The sequence below is a fragment of the Meleagris gallopavo genome, chromosome 3 (genome assembly GCF_905368555.1).
Source record: "Meleagris gallopavo chromosome 3, MGAL_WU_HG_1.1, whole genome shotgun sequence".
NCBI classification, from domain to species: Eukaryota; Metazoa; Chordata; class Aves; order Galliformes; family Phasianidae; genus Meleagris; species Meleagris gallopavo.
The window spans coordinates 6,868,080-6,889,405 of NC_139406.1; the positions used below are offsets into that span (position 1 = coordinate 6,868,080).

General features: G+C 42.8%; 2 long non-coding RNA genes across 7 annotated transcripts in view; one reads left to right on the top strand and one right to left on the bottom strand.

Moving 5' to 3' along the window:
* Positions 1–21,326, bottom strand: part of LOC116216418 (uncharacterized) — a 112,247-nt gene that overhangs the window by 26,457 nt on the left and 64,464 nt on the right. Inside the window, exon 6 of one of the 6 annotated variants that reach the window (XR_014882263.1) lies at positions 4,409–4,659. The exons of the other annotated variants lie outside the window; for them this stretch is intronic. This is a non-coding gene — a long non-coding RNA (uncharacterized LOC116216418). The remainder of the gene's footprint in view (positions 1–4,408; positions 4,660–21,326) is intronic. 6 annotated transcript variants of the gene reach the window in all.
* LOC146544583 (uncharacterized) lies at positions 1,896–20,295 on the top strand. Its single transcript, XR_014882266.1, has 4 exons — positions 1,896–2,144; positions 7,130–7,248; positions 17,768–17,843; positions 19,518–20,295. It is a non-coding gene; the product is annotated as an uncharacterized LOC146544583 (long non-coding RNA).

Below are 21,326 nucleotides of genomic sequence, written 5' to 3' on the forward strand. Positions count from 1 at the left end.
GACCTTGACACACTGGAGAACTAGGCTAACAGGAATCTCATGAAGTTAAATAAAGGGAAATGCCATGTCCGCCTCATGAGGAGGAACAACCTCTTGTACCAGGAAAGGTTGAGGCCAGCTGGATGGAAAGCAACACTGTAGAAAGTGCTCTGAGATTCCTGGAGAGCAGCAAGCTAACCATGGGCCAGCAATGCACCCTTGAAGCAAAGAAGGTCAACAGTCTCCTGGGCTGCAATAGGCTCAGCATTACCAGCAGGTCATATATGGTGATTTCTCTCTGATCAGCCCTGGTGAGACAAACCTGGAGCACTGAGTCCAGCTCTGGGCTCCCAAGTACAAAAGACCTGGGCAAACTGCAGCAGGTCTAGTGAAGGTCCAGAAGGATGACTAAGGGCTTGCAGCACCTAATGTACAAGGAGACTGAGAGAGCTGGGACTATTCAGTCTGGAGAAGGAAAAGCTCTGGACAACTTTATCAGTGTGCATAAACACCTGCTGAGGGACGATATGGAAGCTGAAGCCAGTATCTTCTCAGAGATACCCACTGAAAAGACAAAACACAATAGGAACAAATTGAAATACATGAAATTCCTTGTAGATATATATATTTCCTGCAGGGATTGCTGAATATCAGAACAAGTTGCCCAGAAAAGGTGTGGAGTCATCATCCTTGGAGATCTTCAAAACCCAAATGTTTTGGTGTTTTTGTTTCCTGTTTTTTTTATCTGTAGGGCATCTGCCTGCTCTTCCTGAATGAATTGCAAAGGAGTAATTTCCTACTCTTCACTGTATTGTTAATACAGACAGATGCTCTTCATAAATGCAGTTCACAAATCAAATGTATATCTCACCTGCCACTTCCCCTGCAATTTCAGGACTTGGGACAATGCATAGGCTGCATTGTTAGTGCCTCAGCTCAGACCCACATGTTCCCCTGAACCGGTCTTTTCCCCCAACTGCCCCAGTGGGATCACAGTTGTCTATAACCAAAACATTGCTGCAACTGTAAAATTTGCCTGAAAGTTCATTTCAATCTGCTGCTTATAGTAAACAGGTGGGCTATGGCTTTGTCCTTCATGTTCAGCCTCATGTCAGTTCCAAAAATCTTGCTCAACTGCTGTTCAGAGATCTCAGCTGGAATCGAGAACAAAAATCTCACTGAACTTCATAAAGTATTTGGAGTAAAACTGACACATGACTGGGGATAGAAGGAAGGCACAGCCAAGAGGGAAGAGAGGAGTGTAAAAGACTTCAAAGTTGAGAGAATTCATTCTTGTTGGTAAGAAGGCCTTGAGGAACTCAACCTACAAATTATCTCATTGTTGCAAGAATAAGAGAGAAATCACTCATTACTAAAAAAGCCTATTCAAGCACACTGAAAGCTTTTCTGAGAATATGCCTTCATGGAGGAATGGAGCCAGAGGTAATGTTTTTTCCAACTTTTTCCTTTGCAATTCTATTTCTCCTGTGATGTTACCTGTTATTTAATGTGATTATACATATGCATGCATAAATGTAAAAATAATTGCAAATATAAACAATACAAATATAACTATAAATACGTGCATGCATATGCAGGAAAATAAACATATGTTTGTTTATTCCCGTTGTGTGTGTGTGTACAACTACTATAGCGAAATCCTCTCAAAGCAGATGTGTTTTACAATCCATTATTTTTTGCCTTATTTCTCCACTTGTAATGCCAGCACCAGTTAATTTACACGGCTTATTTCTAACGCTAGTCAGTGGCAACAGTCCCCAAATGAGGTTACAGAGAGCTCAAAAATAATTCTCGGCCAGTATTTGTTGAGATCCGTGTGCCAAAATAAACACAGGGCTTGTGTATTTGTGTATGAGGCTCACCCTGTCCTTCACTGCTTCTAAGTAAACAGCCCCCAGCCGCTTTACCTGCATGAAGCAGACGTTTGGGAGCACAGAGGCTGGGTGCTCCACAGCACCCCTTGCAACCCATTACAACAATGACATTGGTAACTGAAGGCTTGGTGACACTGGCAAGGTTTAGGCTAACCCCTAGTTGCCAGTGACACCCCATGGCTCCATTAACCACCTGGCATGAGACTCCAGCCCTGCTCTGTGTGTGCGCTGAAGGGACTTGCTATTGCTAGCATAGCTACATTTATAGAGGTACGGCGTAAATTTGACCTAAGATACACTTGTTTTGTTGTTGTTGTTTTATCTGTACAGTGGGGCAAAGGTGCATTTCTCCTCCCCTTCTTCCGTTTTGGATAAAGCCTTACTTGTTTTCAAAGGAACGTTAGCTCAGAGCTGCTGCTACCGTGCACAGCCGATAAAACTTGCTTGGAAAGACCATATGTCACATGGATCTGCTCAAGAGGCATGAAGCCCTGCCTGTTTACCGATCCTTTAAAGATACAATTTTATGCTCAGTTAAAATGGAAAAGAGCATTATGTTTAAAGATAAACCCATTTACTGTGCAACTGCTTTACTGAATTCTGTCACCAAATTACTTGTTAGTAAGACATTTGGATTGCCTGTTAAAAAGAAGAAAAAAAAAAGTTGTTGCACATCTCTTTCTCCTTGTTTATCAGTTGCTATGACAATGCTAATGACAATAGCATCACAGACCAGCATTAAAATCTTTTACTAGAAGCAAGAATAGACCAAATCAGTTCTGAGGAAAAAGCTCCCTTTATTAATGTAGTTCTTTGACCCAGGGTGGTTAGCCAACATTCATAGTCCCTTCAGGTTGTTTCTGTTTGGAGAACAAACAGATGAGAGAGTGAATTGGGTTTTTCACTGCGCTTCTGCTTATTTAGAAAGAATGTAGACAATGTCCTGTTACTCTGGGCTCAGCAAGAGTCAAAACAATGGGCGGTGCTTTCTCTTTTCACACTTCCAAGCTTCTTTTGAGCCATAACTCAAGCTTGTTCCCTCTTTGCTTTTTCTCAGGGTCAGGCTACAAAGGTTTTCCTTGTTGGCTCCAGTGTGTCCTTGCTACTTCCTCTGTCTGCTACTCTGATGTTTCTGCTGTCAATTTCTGAATCACTCAGTTTCATCATATCCCACCTTGCCCACAGAGCCTGATCCTGTAGGAACGCTTTGGTCCCCCCATCTCTCAGAGCTGCCAGACATGTGCAGTGTGGGAAGTACATGTGTGGCTCCTGGGGATTTCAGTGAGCATGTTCCATAAAGAAGGTAATTTTTAGGCTTTTCCTAGGGAAGGGAAGCTTTCTCACCCACCATCTTCAATGAAGTTTCACTCCTGACTTTGAGCATAGCACTGAGTTTATTTCCAGTAATGTATTTAGCAGTCTAAATGCTTGTTTTCTTAGTTCAATCAGAGAGTCTTCTTCCCTGTCAGATCAGTTTTTGTATCAAAGTGTTATGGGGGGAGCAGAAAATATGCTACTGTTTCCGAACAAATCAGCCACCAATGCAACTATAATAAAGTTGTGAATAAGTCCTAGAGGAATTAAACAGATTTGACAGCATTTAATTTCCATAAATTTAGGGCCTGATCCTGCTTTTGTTTTGCTAACAAGTACGAAAGGGAGATAAAGCATGAACTGAAGAGCAAAATAACATCCCAGCTAAGCAATGACAGGCAGGCATGTGATGGAGCTGTTGGGGCACTTCCTTCCCCAACATGTAACTCCAGCACTCCTGCTTTGGTTCCAATCCATTTTTGCTGTGCACAACAGGTCCCCTGGCCAGGCCTGACTGAGCTGCATAGACACTACTTTTGTCAGCAACCCTGCAGCTGGCACTCACGGCTTTGAACTGTCTGGAACAAAGGTAGTATACAGCATAACCTCTGCTCAGTCAAGGCAAAGATCTTAGACTTTCAACAGCAAAAACTCCCAAGTCGCATTTTCTTTTTTTGTTTTTAAGGGAAGAAACTCAAAGAGTTTTATTTTATCTTGGCCTATCATCACAACTCACTCAACACAAAATTTCTTCTATCTCTTAGGCAAGGCACATCCCTGGTTTCCATATACTTTCTTATTCCTTCCATAAGTCCATTTCCTACCACATCCTTCCCATCTTTATGTAGGTGATAGACTGATTCTGAGCAGGAAAGATCGTCTGACATGACCTCATACAACTAAAACTTTGAAAGCAATTCTTCACTACTGCAGGTGAACCAGTTGAAAATTTTGAAATGCCCCAACAGAATACATGGGCATCTTTGGTCACACTCACAGCAGTAATACTTCCACGGTGATGAGACCACTGAATGCTGTTTTTCTAGTATGGTCTGTCACCCACTGAACTGGGGGCATGGACCTATCATCAGCAGTGAACCCAATGCCATGAAAAACCTTTGAATTCAATATAAATTGAATAAATAATAATTTAAATGGAATTCCCTGTGAAAGAACAGAGCTTGCAACTTTTAATCAGAAATCTTAGGCCATCCACTCACCTGGTGAGCCAGTAATCCTCAAGAAATGCCCTTTTGCTGTGACCACTATTTCTTAGTTAATGTACAGTGAAAAGTATATAATTGGTTTAATCTTTGAAAGAGGGGTAAGCTTTCTTCAAGCACTGCAGAGAGTAAGCAGCTCTTTGCATGGAACATCCAGTTATGGGCACGTGCTATTCAAACTGAAGCACGTAATTCAGCTCAGTCCTCAGCAGAAGATGGAGATTGAGATTTCCAATTTTCTTTTGTTTCTGTAGAAAAACACAAGCATGCTGAACAAGAGAAAAATCCATTTTCTTTTAAAACTGCTTTTGAAGGAAATGGTTCAACAAGTTCTAGTAAGATTCCCCACACAATAGATGTTCTCAGGATTGCATCTTGTTAATTTCTTCCATTTTTCAATAAGCTGACAGTCTCTTGATCAGGGTCAGAAAAAAAGATCTCCCCACTTGAGCAAGTTACCTTCAATAATCCACTCTACAATAATTGTTCTCTATTCCAATTACTCTCATAGTGAGGATTTGAGAATGTGACTCCCACATCTGAATCATAGATCAACCATAGATTTGTACAAATCTGTACATGTGCAGAAGTACCAATGTGATCCAAGTCAGAAGGGAGCAGACAAGTTTATTTCTCCTGAACCTGCCTTGTGCTTATCTTTACGCTGCCTTCATCCTTGCACTGTGACCCTTTGCTGGCTGCAAGACAACAGCCAGTCTCAGTCAGCACAAAACTGTTGTTGAAGACAACCCATCAACATTTTTGGAATTAGTGCAAATCCAGTGTCAGCACTTGGAGTACAAATCCAGATGAGCTGTGTGTGATCACACAGGAGGAGCACCGGAACTGGACTTGCTGTATCACTGAACCACAGCCACAGAAGTGTACCCGAAATGCAAGGAGATTGCCTTATGAGGCCATTTTGCCTCAATCTCTCCTTTTGGATCTGTTCCACTTTGCTTGCAATGTTAACATTCACTGAGTCAGAGAGCATGAGAATAATAATTTTTAGTGAAGGACTTAGGGCATTTGCTGGAGAGGGGAAACACATGGATGCCAGCATGGACTGAAGCATTTCAGCAAAGCAGAACAGTGCCAATAGGACAGACAAGCAGCCACCAGCCCTGTACGACCTGTTAGCCTGCTGAGACACATTCACAAGACAGACGTAATTTAGAGCAGTCACTACCACCATCCCCTCCCTCTAGCTGTGTCTACTGCCTGTGAGGAGACTGGTACAGTCTCACCACGTCCTTACTCACTCAGCCTCCGTGTGCATCCAGCTTGGAGCACCCTCCTGCCCGCAGTGACCCCCTACATTAGATCAGACTACACAGGCTGCTATTGCCAGCAGCTATAGTCAGGCACAGCCTCGGAAGTAAAATATTAACACACTCCCGTGGGAAAGGAAAATTCTGATTTAATGATAGCATTTTGCACTTTCTGGTTCTTTTCCTTAGCTGCTCCTGGCTAAAATGTTTCCTTGGAAAGTCACTGAAAATTTTTTTCTAGTCCCATATGCCCAAAATCAAGTGCTGTTTTTAAAAATTGCCATCAGCTGCTTGTGATCTGCTTCATTGTCTACATCCTTCTGAAGTTCATTAGCAAAAGTCCTAGAAACCCCCACCCTCTGGTGTACATTTTCTCTCCCTTTTCAGAACACTTCAATTATGCCATTTTTTTTAAGGTTTTAATATTTTGTTCCTAAGCCTGATTTAGAAGCATCTGCTAATAAATTGACAGGTTGTGACATGTCACTGTAATTTAGAGCTTTTTCACCTTAGATTCAGAGTGATGCTTTTATGATTTCAGCAGGCCTTTTATTCACAGCTCTATAAAGCTCCTATCTTGAGTAGCTCTTTGAATGGGGTTGTCAAGACAGCTATGTTTGGTGCACATTTTTTCCTGGAACTGAATTCAATTTTGCCTATAAAGTTACAATTCCTCTGTCCGCAGCTTGTTTTGTTCTGCAGTGGCTTAACTTTTCATTTAAGTCATCTCTTCTCTTGCTAGCACAGGATATATTCAAAATACTTACATAAGGAGCTTATTTTTATTGGTTGCACTTGAAATTCATCCCCTTCAGTATCCTTCCCTCTTTCATTACATACCTAACAAATCTCAGCTCATCATTTGCTTTGTGTTGTGATGTACTGTTGTATTGTGCCCAGCATGTTCACTGGAACAGAAGGTTTGAATATCTGCATCTAGCAAATGGGAAGCCGACTGTAGTTAGAGCCTTATGATTACTGTTTAGCATTTGCATTGTGGTGTTACTTAGAGACCCTAGTGACTGAAGCTCTGTTTAGTTTGGATCTGTGCATATCTATTCTGAAAAGACAGTATGTACACTAAATAATTCATGGAAGAAGAAATAATTCTGTGCTGAATGTAGCTTGCCAGCAATGTAGTTTTGCTTGACCTAAGATGGGAACTCCTGAGCATCCTCTGTCTCCAGTAAGATCTCATTACAGAGAGGTGGCATTTTTTACCTTTATTTCGCAGATTTCTGCTTTATGGCTTACTTCTGAAGGAGATCTGTGGAAGGTAACCATGATGAATAAGTCCACTGTTAGTGGGTGTAATCTGGCCACACAAGGATTAGCATTTGCTTTAGAAAATGTTTAAATATTTTTTTTTTCCTAAAAAAGATGTAAAATCACCACTTTAAAGACCAGATACATCAACCCTCTAGAAATTTTTTTTTTTTATTTTCAGTGTGAAATTACCAAAATGATTGAGAGAAGCTAACAGCAGTAGTCCAGAGCTCAGAGAGATTTGAAGACAGTTTCCATCGTGCTGTGGTCTTACAAGTCAAACACAAACTGTGGGCACAGGTAGGATTTGATTTGTGGTTTTGAAAAGCTCCCATGGAATGGTAGTCTATTGATTCTTTCCTAGGGCTCAATGAGGCTTGGCTGATGCCTAGGAGAAGATGAAAATCTGTGCCAGGCACATACTTTTTCCTCAGCCTTCTTCCACAGGCAAACCTGCAAACTGAAGTGGAAGCCTCTCTGCTGGGCCAACCTGCCCATCTCTCACAGTCTGCAAACAACCAGAGACAGCAGCCTTTCAGCCGCCACACTTCTGCTGGGGCTGCTTGAGGAGGCAGCCTGGAAAATTTGGAAAGCCATCAATTCGTTTTAGAATACACACACAGACAGAAGCAGTGGGACTATATTTTATCAAAAATTTCTGGTGATAAAGTTCTGGGGAGAAAAAAAATCAGTTTTCCATATAACTTCCTATGCCTAGGCTATTTCTAAATGCAACTATTAGACACTTAAAAAAAAAAAGAATGTTATTTTAAAGGCTAATTTAAACATTACTTTAATGGCTAAGGTTTGGAGATACCTTTTTACAAGATGTCTGCGTGTGTTCATAGCTACAGGACATGCGTATGCATTATTACTATCTATGTGATAATTTGACAGCTGTAAAATGGTTTAATTTTACTGTCATATCACTAAAGACTCTTGCTATCTAGTAGCAAAACAACTGTAATAGTCATGTCTCCTATTTACATTGTAATGAAATAATATTGACAGTTTGAGCATTACAACATAAATGGAAGACACTCTGAACTAGAAGACAGTTATCCTAAGTGGATATTATTATCTTTATCTGTCACTACTAGTAATCCCTAAATAGAAATAAGCCTCAGTATTTTTTTAAAGAAGATTGGAATTCAAGAAACCCCCTTCTCGTTTCTGAATCATACTTTCAGTTTTTAAAATTTTCTTTCTTTTTCAGAAAATTTAAAAAATGCTTTCTCCTTATATTTAACTACTTCTAGTGAAACATATATTCTGAACTTTTCCCAGCTATAAAGGCAACAAAGACTTGAAATCAGCACGGCCAGCATGTTGCTGATCTAGCATGACCCACAGTATTTTCTAGTGTTTTTTTCTTTGTGTTGTTTTTTAAATTTTTGGTGCTACCTAGAATAATAACTTATATGCTTTACATTTTCTGTTGGAATAACATATCAGGCCAAATCATGCATTTAATATCTGTTGTTCATTGATGTTAGCTCACAAAAATTTGTGCGATAATATCCATCAAAAATTGGGACGCAGTCTCCTAACTCTGTTTCATCTTGCATAGTCTTTCTCGTGAGTTACATAAAAGAATCCCCTGAAAAGAACTCTTCACAAAGGTAGATAATGGCAGGACAAGGGGAAATGGTTTTAAGTTGAAGGAGGGAAGATTTTGGCTGGGTATCAGGGGGAAGTTCTTTACTATCAGAGTGGTGAGGTGCTGGAACAACAGAGAGGTTGTGGATGCTCCATCCCTGGAGGTGTTCAAGGCCAGCTTGGGTGGTACCCTGGGCAGCCTGGTCTCATATTAAATGTGGAGGTTGGCAGCCCTGCCTGTGGAACAGGGGTTGGGGCTACACGATCTTTGAGGTTCCTTCCAACCTGGACCATTCTGTGAAAAACACCACAGTATGTTTTTTTACTCTTTCTCAAACTAACACTACTGGACGAATACTTCAGCAATAGATATGTGGCACAATTTTGTGATGGACCTCTAGCAAGCACCTTTCCAATCCACCTGGATGGATCACTTCTGTCTCACTCTATGCCAGAGAAGTCAGACTTTTTAAAAGAAGCCTAGAAGTTTCTTGTTTTGGTTTCTATTGCGCTATTGCATGGTGTATAGTTTTTTTTTTTAATGCTTTTCCTTCCGACACTTTATTAAATCATTGTACTTTCATGTCTTTTCTACCCTTAAAGTTCCGCAGAGGATTGTCTGACCTTGTATGATACTCTCCACTTGAGCAGCGTGTAAGATAGGACAGCTATATCTTATTCTGTGTACAAACAAGGGGTTCTCAAACTCTGACAAGGGCAGGCCCAGCCAGTTAACCTTCTTCAAAGTTATGCCAAACTGCTTGCAAAAGCCTCATTTGAAGCACTTGTCTTCAGCCTCCCAAATGACAAATACATGCGAATGCATTTCCCTGGGCATTTTGCTAAACAAGCATGGTGTCAGGAAAGCAGTTTGACATTCCAGGGTGTGTGTGGGTAAACAACATAAAAAGGAGTAAGCAAAGATCACATACTGTACTATAACTTCAAGTTCACATGCCAGTAGCCCTCAGGAAGAGTGCAAGAGGGAACAAGGTGCTTTACCCTTCCTCTTGTTTACTGAAGAGAGTGAGGGCAGCTGGGCAGTTACCAAGTGCTGACAGTTGCTGTAGGTTGCTGTAGAAGTCTTCCCACAAGAAAACGGGCACACTCACCATGCAGTAGTGCTCACCAAAAGTTAATGCTCCTTCTCCCTGACCCAACTGTAATAGTAGTTCTCAGATATTTTTGCAAAGCTCTGTTTTTCAAATATTTTGTTAACTGTGTAGCAAAGTAGGAAGCGGAAACGTTAAAGACAGAGGCTAGAGATTAGCATCAGTCAGATCCATTGCTTGAAATTTTACCTAATGATAAATGCCTTTCGTGGTAACTTCTTGCAACGCTCATGCCAGTATATTAGGCACAAGATAACATGCACCTTGATGTTCTGCACACCTTTTCTACCAATACTCCCTCTTCTCACCTATTTTCCCAACGCCAACACATTTTCAGTGAGATCTGTGGTTGACAGATGAAGAAAAATACACCCTCCAATTGCTATTTATGATATGATTACACAGGTCAAGTTTAATTTCAGTATTGTGGATGAATATGTTACCCAATCATTTTAATGATGCGCTCTCAAACCAGCAGTGGGGCTGAGGATGGAAAGAAAACCTTGTTTATAACTTGTCTGCTGATGATTGGAGTTTGTTATGGAAGCATTCTAATGCAATCATCTGTGACACAAAGGTAGGGAATGTTCGTACCCTTCTATAGTCACTGTAGGGGTAGCGGCGTGACAGGTGAGTAAGAGAGGCATGGCAGAGAGGGTGCAATATTGCAGGAGGGATCGCTTTTCCTCAGGTCTAAAGCAGGAATATACTTAATCAAATTAGCACTTCTCAGGTAAAATATATTGCTGAATATTGCTCTCCAGACTGCAGGCTGAAGAAACCACCAGTGCTGGCCTAATCCAGCTCGTCTTATGTTAGTGTTTCATCAGTAGTCACACGTACTTTAGAAGCTCCTGTGTTCAGTGGAAAGGACCGTACAACCATCTGAGCACTTCCCTGCAGCAGCCTTCAGACCAGCAAGTTGGGCTTCTTAGAAAAGGAGGCAGCACTGCTGGATCAAGACTGCTGAGGTGAGATGCAGGGATGGACTGAACCAGGGCAGCCAAATCAAAACACCCACAGAAACACTGCATGAATTTGTTATATCCACACACTGAAGATTCTTGCTGGAAAGTTCAATAGCTGGAGAAGGGATTTCTTTGCCTCTTTTTGCCAGTGACAGCTGTGTTTTCATAATGCCAGACCAGAGCTGCTCTTTATGTGTGCTTTGCCCCTTCGAGGCTTTTTGGGATGCTTGTCTATCAGCCACGGGAAAACTCCCTTTCCCGCAGCCTGCCCTCCTCAGCGTCCCGCCTGTGAAGCCCTGCCGCCCCCCGCCCGCCCTCATGGCGCCCGCCGTCCCCGCTCTCCCGCTGGCGGCGGCCGCACGGCCAACGGCCGCCGGGCTCCCCCTAGGGGCGGCGGGGAGAGGGCCGCGGCGTTGCCGGGAGACCGGCGGGAGCGGCGGGGTGGGCGGCGCCCGGGGGTCGCCTCAGCGCTCGCTGCCTCTCCGCGAGACCTTCTGTGGTTCTCTTCCGCCCCTTCTGTGGGGCGGCTCGGTGGCCGTGCCCGTTAATAAATAAGTAAATAAATAAAAGTAACTGCAAGCGTCAGTCCTCGAGGGCGGCTCCGTCCTTTCGGGGGGAGGGGGGGGTTGGAGCCCAGCTGAGACTCAGTGGCAAGGCCCTCAGGGGTGCGTGATCCTCACAGGCGCTCCTGCAAACCAGGGTGGCCTGTCCCAGGCAATGATAATGAAATTCAACAGCAGTCCTGGCATGAATATCGCCCTTTAAAAGGCAGAAGACGCTGGAGTTAACCTTACCTGCCACATACTATAGGGAGCAGCGCCTGAGACCCATTAGTTTATACATAATTTCCCCTGGAACACTGATTAATGTGGTTGTCCCAAACACAGTTCAGTGTTCTGTGAGATGCAGTACTGAGGCTCTGTGGCTGTGCTGCTATTAAAGTGTGAAAAAATGCCATCCTGTGCTCAAGCTGGACCCTCGTAGTGTGAAGGGGACATGTGGCTTAGTTGGGAAGGACATCTGAGACTGGTTTTGTGTTGGTTTTAGAGCCTCAGAAAGCTGCTGAGCACAGGAAGCAGTAACAGTTAGACCCAGGCATGCTGATCTCAGTCTATATCTGTTGGTAGAGCAGTCATACAGCCCCCTTACCTTTAGAAAACTGCTTCCTTGTTCTCTAGGGATTTTGCTTAGGCTCTCACAAACCTCAGCAGTCAGCTCTGGTCCCACAAAAGCAGGATGTCAGAGTGTATCTCTGAGCTTTCTGAGAGCTGGATTTCTGGTATGTGGTGAACCCTGGTCTGCTCAGGCTTTGAAGACTGAGGTGTGTGGAAGGGGGACTAGGAGCCAGCAAAACACGCATCTACTGTCTTTCCTCATGCCTCGCAGATGCATGAACACGTTCTGCATAGGGCACAGTCTGTGTTGCCTCAGACTTCAAATCCCATTACAGGTGATTACAATAATCGAGAGAACAAATTCACAAACCATCTTACCCAAGTCCTTGTATGAAAGAAAGGGCATCATTTCCGACAGGCTGGATGTGGAAAGATTGATTTCCTGGCATCCAAACATAAGAACAGCCATACTGGTTGAGACAAGTCCATCCACCCCAACAGCCTGTCTCTTGCACAAAAACCAGCTGATGCTTAGGGAATGGCAGAAGAGAAGGCTGAGCACACAGTGATGGTTCCCTGGCACACCATCCCAAACTCCAGCAAGCTGTGGCTCCCCAAGCTAGATGTGGTATCTTTAATAGCCCTTGATAGATTTTTGTTTCCATGAATTTGTGTAATTGCTTTTTGAACCTGTATCAGTTCTTGACATTGCAGCATCCTGTGACAACTAGAGGCAGGCTCCAGCAAAGCAGGGTGTAAAGAAGAGCCTTTGTTTTGTTTTGAACAGATCACCTAGTAATTTCATCCAGTGCTCCTACTTCTTGTATTCTGAGAGTCAATTACAATCATTCCCCATTTGCCTTCTCTGAGCCATTCACGATTTTACAGGCTTCTCCCATATCCCACTCACTTTTCCATACTGCAGGCAGATACTATAGAATTTAGAATTCTTAGATTTTAGAACCTTTCTCTAGTTCTCATATGCTGTGTTGAGGGCATCAGACTTGAACAACACGGGATGCAGGCATATCAGGGAGATTTATACTAGTGCACGGCAGTGTTTTTGGTTTTTCTCTTTCCGTACTAATTGATAAAATTTGATTTGCTTTTTTTAAACACCTCTGAGACATTTTCATAAATATATTTAGATTTCATAGAGCTTTTATGATGTCCTCTTGGTACAGTAACAACCCTGGACATGTCTCAACCAGTATGGCTGTTCTTATGTTTGGATGCCAGGAAATCAGCACTTTCGGTTGTGAATGCAAAGTTGCCCGCTTTGCCCGTTGGCATTGCAAGTATCTGCTCTACATTTCCTCCTTCATTTTGTCACCTGATTATTCAGTATCCTGAGACCTTGTTTTTGTCATGTGTCATGTTTTTACTACCATAAATAATGTAGCATCACCCACAAAGTTTGCCACCTTGCTGGTCATCCCCTTTCCTAGTGTATGAGTTCAGCAGATGGATTTGGTAGATCTTGGTGATACTGGAATGGCACAGTGGGAAGGAAACAATGAGGACCTTGACTACACAGCTTATATCTCACTTAGATTTGGATTGAGCCGGCTGCTCCTCACATGGTGCAGGCAGACCCACCTTGATTTTGCCACAGATTTGGAAGGATGCTGGTGAAGACTGGCCAGAGTGCGTAAGGCCAGATGTTTGGCTAATATAACCGATTCATACCAAGTCAGAATATGGGCTCAGATGGGAGCCACGAGCGTGTTCATCCCCTTACATCATGGGGATGGGGATCCACAGGTGGGTGGCCTGAGTGAAGCCCGTAGGGCAGTGCTGGCATGGGGGTGAACTCATCAAAGCAGCATCCATCCTTCACCCACCTGAAGTGATATCACCATACCTTCCCACATGCAATTCCTGACAGGTATGCTCGTAATTAATAACAAGCTTTCTGAGGCGGGCCCCAGGCTTTCTCACCACTTGCCTATGCCGAGCGAGGCAGAGCAGAGAGCGCTGTAAGCAGTGCTCGCACAGCCGGAGCTGTCCCCGGTGTGTCCCCATTCCAGCGCACCAGCCAAGCGTTTAAGACACCTGCTTCTTTTCGCTCCTGCGCTGGCCATAGACTAATAGGGACAAACAGGAAGAGGACTTAACAGAACGCAGAAAATAATTGTTCTATGCCAAAAGGGAATGTATGATCAAAACTATAATGGGCAGGCAAGCAGCGAGGCAGTGACCCGAGGCAGCGCAATGTGTCAGGAAGAGAGAGCAGCAGCCCAGGGACAGCAACAACCCAGAGCCTCAATTTGTAATGACTGTGTGGACCACATGCCAAAAAGTCTCTCCCCACCTCCTTGCTCCAGAGAGCTCTCCTAATGTTCTTAGCTGCTTGGACATCAGGAGAAAAAGAGCCTGCACGCATCCAATATGTGACCCAAGGCATCTGCTTCAGCAGAGCAGCACTGCAGAACCTGCCTCTAACGCAGAGCGCTCCAAACACCTGTGAGTCAGATGACGGCAAATTCTCCCTGTCTTCACAAGCACAGATGAGTTTGAACCTTCTGGGCATTTTAGCAGTTTACCATCTGCACATATAACCTTTTTTTTTTTTTTTTTCTGAGCACATGGAAGTCTTGTAGGAGGATGTTAAAACCAGGAAACAAAATAAGGAAACATGTTTACACCTGCTACATCTGTTCAAGAATTTTCAGCTTCCATTTCACGATTGACTTTCACATTCCCTCTCCTCCTCCCTCCTGTTTGGTCAAATGCCACCATGTTATAAACAATTCTTATTTTTTTCACCCAAATCTTTCAGACTTTCTATTGAATCTTGTGATATCTTAAAGCCAATGAAGTAAGCTGTGAAATGGTCTAGCAAGCGATAGAAGCAAGTACTGGCTGCTGTATCTCATGCTTATCCAGGATTGTCTGGATATTTGGATTCATTGCGAAAAAAAAAACCTACGTAAAATATGATGATTTTAGTTTTTTAAACTAGAACAAAAAAGTGAACAATAAACCATTCCAGATACAGATGAATTCTTTGTGTAAGCCAAGTGCAATAAAACAATTTCATGAAAAGTAGATTATGAAAAGGATTATAGCACATACACACACAAAAAAATATCAGCACAAAGAGGAATGTCTCTGTTAGCAGATGCCCCAATCAATTATAACTGGTTTATTATAAAAAAGAAAACACACCAGTATCTGCTGTCACAGGGGATCTGTTTAGTTGAAAGAATTACCTGTACAGTTATGCCTACCATAAAGTCAGACCTGCAGATCTGAAACAGTTATGAATGGGAAGAAAAGATCTTCAAATATTGAGGGGGGGAGTAGCAAAATGATTCCTCCTGAACTGAATTCAAAGGAGATTTATTTTCATATTTTTTCCCCAAATTTTATGTTATGATTGTTGCAGCAAACATTATATACAATATTTTTGAATTAAGCAAATGCTCTCATTAAAATGATTTCAAGAGTGATTGCAGTGGCATTTTTACAACCACAAAAAATTAATATGTTGATACAGATGTTGAAAACCTAAGCAAAAAAGATTGGATAAATTTGGACTTTTTCACTGAAAAAAATCTACTTTTGCTGATGTGTTTCTTTCTTGGAAGATTTACACCGGCTTTGTGAATACATGAGCTGGATTATTAGTAACGCAGGCAAGGTGGCAGTACTGGGAAGAATCGCCTGTTCCCCATCATTTCCTAATAAAGCCCAGTTAATGGAAGCAAAATGCCTTCACGGGTCAACAGGTGACTTTGAAATGTGCTATTTAGTGATTGTGGCATTTAGTATTATGATAGCACCTCTGTTTCTTTGAATTGCTGTGTGATGCTTGTGTGAAGCATGCAGTCTGAAATGGCAAGAGAAGTTAACAATATTAAAGTCAATATAGTACATGCTTGCAAAGGGTTGAGGCAAGTCCTGTGGTCCTAATACAGGCAAATTCTCACTGACAAGTCTTGGCCAATACAATCTGCAGGTGTCCACTTTCTTTCAGGATTTAGTCCAGTATTCAACCAGGAGAAAACAGTTCAGTAATTCATTAGGATATGATCATGCCGGGCTGGTTACTAATTGTTCAAAATACCATTGGAGGCACTCCAGGATGCTGCACAGCACTCCACAGCTGGCAGCCGTGGTACACAGGCGGGTATGCCACCCAAATAGAGCTGAATAGCTCGGGAGCTGCAGGAGAAAAGCAAAATCCCTGGCGGCCAAGCCCATGGGAACCTTCCTGTCTTGCAGGGAGGGAGCTGCAGGTGCAAGGGGCTGCAGGCAGGATGAGTGCAATGCGCAACCCCACTGTCTCATGCTGAAGAGAAATGTTACTGGCAAAATAATTTTACTGCTGGCTGTCAAATGGGAACCGCGGGGTTCCTCTCCTAACAATGAAAAGCTGACTACTGTGCATTAACAGCCCTGCCGGTGCACAAAGTGGCCTAGCCTGTTATTAAACTGTACAGCTAAAGCTGTTGTTCTCCACTTAGCTGAAAGTGAGTTACCATATTGCAGGTCCCCCAAGACGTTCCCTACCCTTGACATATCCTCTCCCTCGCATGAGTGGTAATGACTGGGATCAGATCCCTCAGGCTTCTGCCTGGACTGCTTTACCTTACTTCAGAGCAGCTCCTCTGTAGAAGGGTTGGTCTGCCCCTCTGCAAATTCCTACCCCAGCCTTTATTCCTGAAACTCCTTCGTGGCCATAAGGCTCTTTCTCTGCAGCAAATACAGCCAAGAAAACTCACTTGTCCTCTAAGCAGGTTGCAGGTGGATTTCCCATGCACAGCATAGACTGGATTTTAAATGGATGCAAATAAGCGTTTGTGTGCCTGACACCATGACACAGAAACATCAGGATTTACTCACTGACAGTTTTTTTTCATGCACTTTTAAATTCACACTTGCAAATTTGGCTCTGAAAGTAACAGAACTGCAAAAATAACAAGATCCCAACATCCTGGGAAATTTCACAGTCATACTGAGTAAGGACTTGAGCCAAAAAAGCAGTACAAAGAAGACGGAGATGCCTTTTGTTGCATACACATTACCTTCAATTACTATTATTTAAAGAAAATATCTGCTTAGTATTAGTCTCAGTTCCTGAGGACAGAGTGGATGGCCTTCACACACAGTGCCACAACACATAAAATCGTTCCTTTCCCTTTTTGTGTCACCACTTGGCTTTGCTTATGCTGCATGCATCTAGCCTTGATCTGTCACTTTCTCTAAGGCCAGCAGAGTAAACTCATCCTCCTGACTCATAGCTCCAGATGGATTCAAGCTCCAGCACACTGTCCCCCTGGAATTTGGCATATGTAGGGTTTATATGCCCTAATCAATCAGGCTGATTTCAGTTAATCCTAATCGTCCTATTAGGGTTCCCAGATAGCAACAACAGCAGCTAGAAATCCCCAAGCAGCCTAATTGACTTCATCTAATTACATTCCTTCTTGAGATTTCCATTAAACTACCCCCTGAATTCATTACTGTTGTTGGCTGCAGGTTTCTGTGACTCCTTAAAAAACATATGCAGCTATTAGGATAGCTCAGTTCCAGAGAGCTTGATCTCACTACACGTGAGACCTGGCCACCTCCACATAGCTACCAGTCATTCTTCCTGCTCCAGAATATATCAAATGTGCCATCTAATCATGTAGTGGAGGATACTAGTTTTGACTCCTGGCACTTAGGCTCGTTTCTGCCAATGTGCTGCCCGTGGTTCCTTCTTTGCGGCACTGAATGAGCTGCACAGTTCAGAGACTGCCACTTCCTATTAACCTCTTGCATAAAGAATTTATAGATATGTCTCATTACAAGGTAAGAAGCTGACACTCATCTCAAAAGCAGTTATCTTGGAAAGTAATGCTCTTTTGTCAGTATTCACCTTCCTCTGTGCTCCGTGGGAGAAAATTGTAAACTTATCAGTGGGGATGACACCTGTCATAGCTGGGTTTCTTTGGCTAATTTGATCACTTCTTCCATTAAAATAATGTTTTGGATTCCCAGATGTTCCTAAACTCTCAGTTCCTGTCTTTTCTAGGATACAGAATTGTAGTCCCTGGAGAAAGGAACAGCTATCTTTCACCCATAGAACTCAAAAAGTGAAAACTTCTCAGGTAAGGATCAAATAGTTGAACCTAACCTGGTTTCCTCTGTACATGCGACACACCAGCTCCCATGAAATACAGCAAGGCTGGAAGGGAAGACTCCTTTCCATTGGGGATTTTACATACAATATGCATGCAGATCAGTGCTTTGAAGTTCATTTGAAAATGAAAACAAAACCCACAGAAGACACCAGGATGGAGGTACTTTGACAACTGTCAGGTTGGAAAGTGCTTTATATGTAAGACAAGTCATAGCATTCAGTCTGTTTGGAAACTGATGCCACTGCTCACTTTTACAGACAGTTCCTCTAGGTGAGAGTGACACTGATATCATTCACATAGACACTGTCAGATTGATGCCAGTGAGACAGCAAAACATTCAGGTTCACTGGAAGGAATATAACACCTTGGCTAAAATGAAATCCTTGACCACGTAGAAAGGGAGTGGGTCAGAATGGTACCTACCCCTGCCAAATGTTTACTCTTGCATCCCTGCCTCGCAAAGGGTGTGTGCCATGTGAGAGCCAAGGACAGTTAAGAAGTTCTGTGTGAATAACACCTTACTGTTGTTGGGCAAAGAACTATGAAATTAAGCTATAAACTACGTATGTGGTCATTTTAACTAAGTTTAAGGCTTTGTAAATCACAGGGTTATAAAGCAATGTTGGGGAGAGGTTATATTTTACAAAAATATTGATGTTTACACTAGATTAATGATTACTTGCCTGTAGAGAGGAACAGCGAATGGAATATCTATCCAAGGTCAGGCTGTGTCTGAGCTGCAGACACAATAAGTCACTAGAAAGTTTTAAGCAAGAGGATTTGGCCTAAACAGATTTTTTTTCAAAGAGCTGGCTAAGATTGCTAATTATTTCTTTGAATAACTTTGAACTGCTAGTTTCTGAATCATTGTCATTCCAAAGGGATTAGTAAATCTTTTCAGTAAAAGGAACACACACCAAAACTTGAAAAATGCACTTACAGAAACCTCCTTCTTTTCTTGTTCTGTCTTGGCACTAACCATGCAAGAGGAAGCTCACTTAAAATAAAAGTAGAAAAGAAAAAAAAAAGGTGAAAAGGAATAAGAACACAAGCTAGAACTGAAAAAAAAAAAAAACCTTAAGAGCCTCCTTGGAACTGGAGACACTGGTGGCTTTATAAGAGCTGCAGGCAATCAGCGCTTCGTGGGCATTTGGGGGAGCAAAGGCCCAACTCCTCTGCTTATCAGTGGCACTGGCCAAGCAAACACAGGCAGTAGTTTCTACTAGTGCAGTATACTGCTCAATGCTATTTAAGCTCACGTTGATAACTTTGCTCCTTATCTTAAATATTATGCTCTACAGATTATTTGCAGTTTCAGACTCCTTGTGAAAGCACATTTTGCTATGTGACTCACTTTTAAATGTTCAACTTTCTGCCTTCGGTCTAGAAAAGTCTGAACTGACGTATTTATCCTGTTGATGCACAGATTTCTATGTCTCAAGCTTTTCTGTTTTCATCAAATGATATGATCTAACGGACTGGCTAAGTCAGTGGGGCTGAAGAAATATGAGGAAACAAAGAGATGCACGTTTCTGCTTGCCTTCTGAGAAAATGAATTTATCTGAAAATGTTATGCAGTGTATCTTCTTGGTCCACTGAAGGCTTGTTGATGTTTTTGTTTGCTTTTTTTTTTGTTTTAAGGAATGCCTTGCTTGTAGAATCCCTGCTGTCAACCAGACTCAGCTTTGGGGGTCCAAAGCCACATTAGATAGAAGTGCCTAGATGATCTGGGAAGCTTCCAGATTACATGTCATCCATACTATCTCCCGCTGGCACTAGGACAAGTTCTCTACCTGTTTCTGGTTCAGCACTCACAGCTGTGCCCACGCTCTCAAACACAACACAGCCGCAGACCTACGTGTGGGAACAGCTGCCTTCCCAGGAAGCCCACAGAAGTCAAGAGGAGGGCAACATTAGTGAATGACAGACTATGGGGAGGTCCCCAAAGTGCACTTTTGCTCATCTAGTCAGCCATCAATTTCACCAGCTCAGCATGTTAGCTGGCAGCTCCTGGAGGTTTACGAAAAAAAGGAGGGCGCATTGCTCTTTTCTGTTCTACCAGAACTCAAGAAGTACTCAAGAAGTAGAAATGGTGATGCTCCCGGTTTCATGGAGAAACTGTTGCCTTCCTTCCCTTACACAGAGGCTGTGCTGTTTGTTCACTGTGGTGCTGGGCATGCTGTGATCTTCTGTGGCTAGAGATAACGGAATGGTTTTATTTGGGGAGAAGCTGGTGCTTTAAGGGAGAGGGGTGGGAAGGTGGATTGCCTCCATCCATCTGGATGATGCTCAGCAGATCCACAGTATAACCATGAGGCCAGGTTTTTTTTCTGCTGAGGAGGCCTGGTCTGGGGCTGAGCTCCTCCACTGCACTGTCAGACTACAATGCTTTGAGTAAAACTCTTATGGTGAAAATTAATACTACCATTTGCTTCCTTCAGTGGTACTGTGTGCAACAAATGCCCTGTGCGAGAGATGCAGGTAGATCTTGCAATTTCACTTCCTCTGACTGTCATGTATTTCAGGATGAGAGAAAATCTCCTGTTCCTGCAACATGAGCTAAGGCAAAGCTGATCTCATTGTGAGAAAGCATTAGTTTCTTAATTTGTGCTATTGAAACTGTTCTGTGGACTTCCATTTGCTCAGAAAAGGAACTCTAAAGTAAAACAACTGCCATGCAGGGGAGGCTGCAGATGGCTCAGTAGTAACACAGATACTGTACACCTGCACATGTTTGGCACAGAAGAGTTTGAGTGCAGATTTGTGAGCTGGCCAAGGGAAGACAGATTTATTTTTTTTGAGGAGGCGGGAAGATCAGATCACCTCCAGGTGCTACCCTGATAAACACTGAGAATAACTCACCAGTCCTCTTCAGTTCTTCTCTGAACAACTTCATCCTTGAGATAGGAATTAGAGGGACAGATATGTTATCTGGGAAGTTGTCCAGATTCATTTTCAAGGAAGTGAGATACCCAGCACAAGCCTGCTTTAAGTAAAGTTGTTTGGTTTTTTTTTCACCCCCTGGTATGTTTGGAAGCGGGGGGAGTTGGTTCTTTCTAACATTAACATAGGCAGCAGGGACATTGCACGAAGGTCAAGCTTTCACAGTTCCTACAAGACTGTGAATTTTGGAGACCTGAATATAATTTATTCATATGAAAATCAATCCTCATTTTGTTTGTTTAGGCCTGCTCTGCAAATTGTAATTCAAAGAGATTTTGTAAATTAGCCAAGCACTCAACACTAACCTTTCCTCCTTCTCTCCCCACAACCCTTTTCAGAAGAAAAGGATGTCTCTTCCAGAAACCTGCTAGCAATTAGGGAGGAAGCAATGTGGGGATTTTTCACTTGTTCCAGGAGGCTCTGAGCTCAGCCAGTGCTATGGGGAATGGCGATAGGTGTCCTGTGCCATGTACACAAAGGCCAGTGGTCAGCTACAGAAGATGGGCA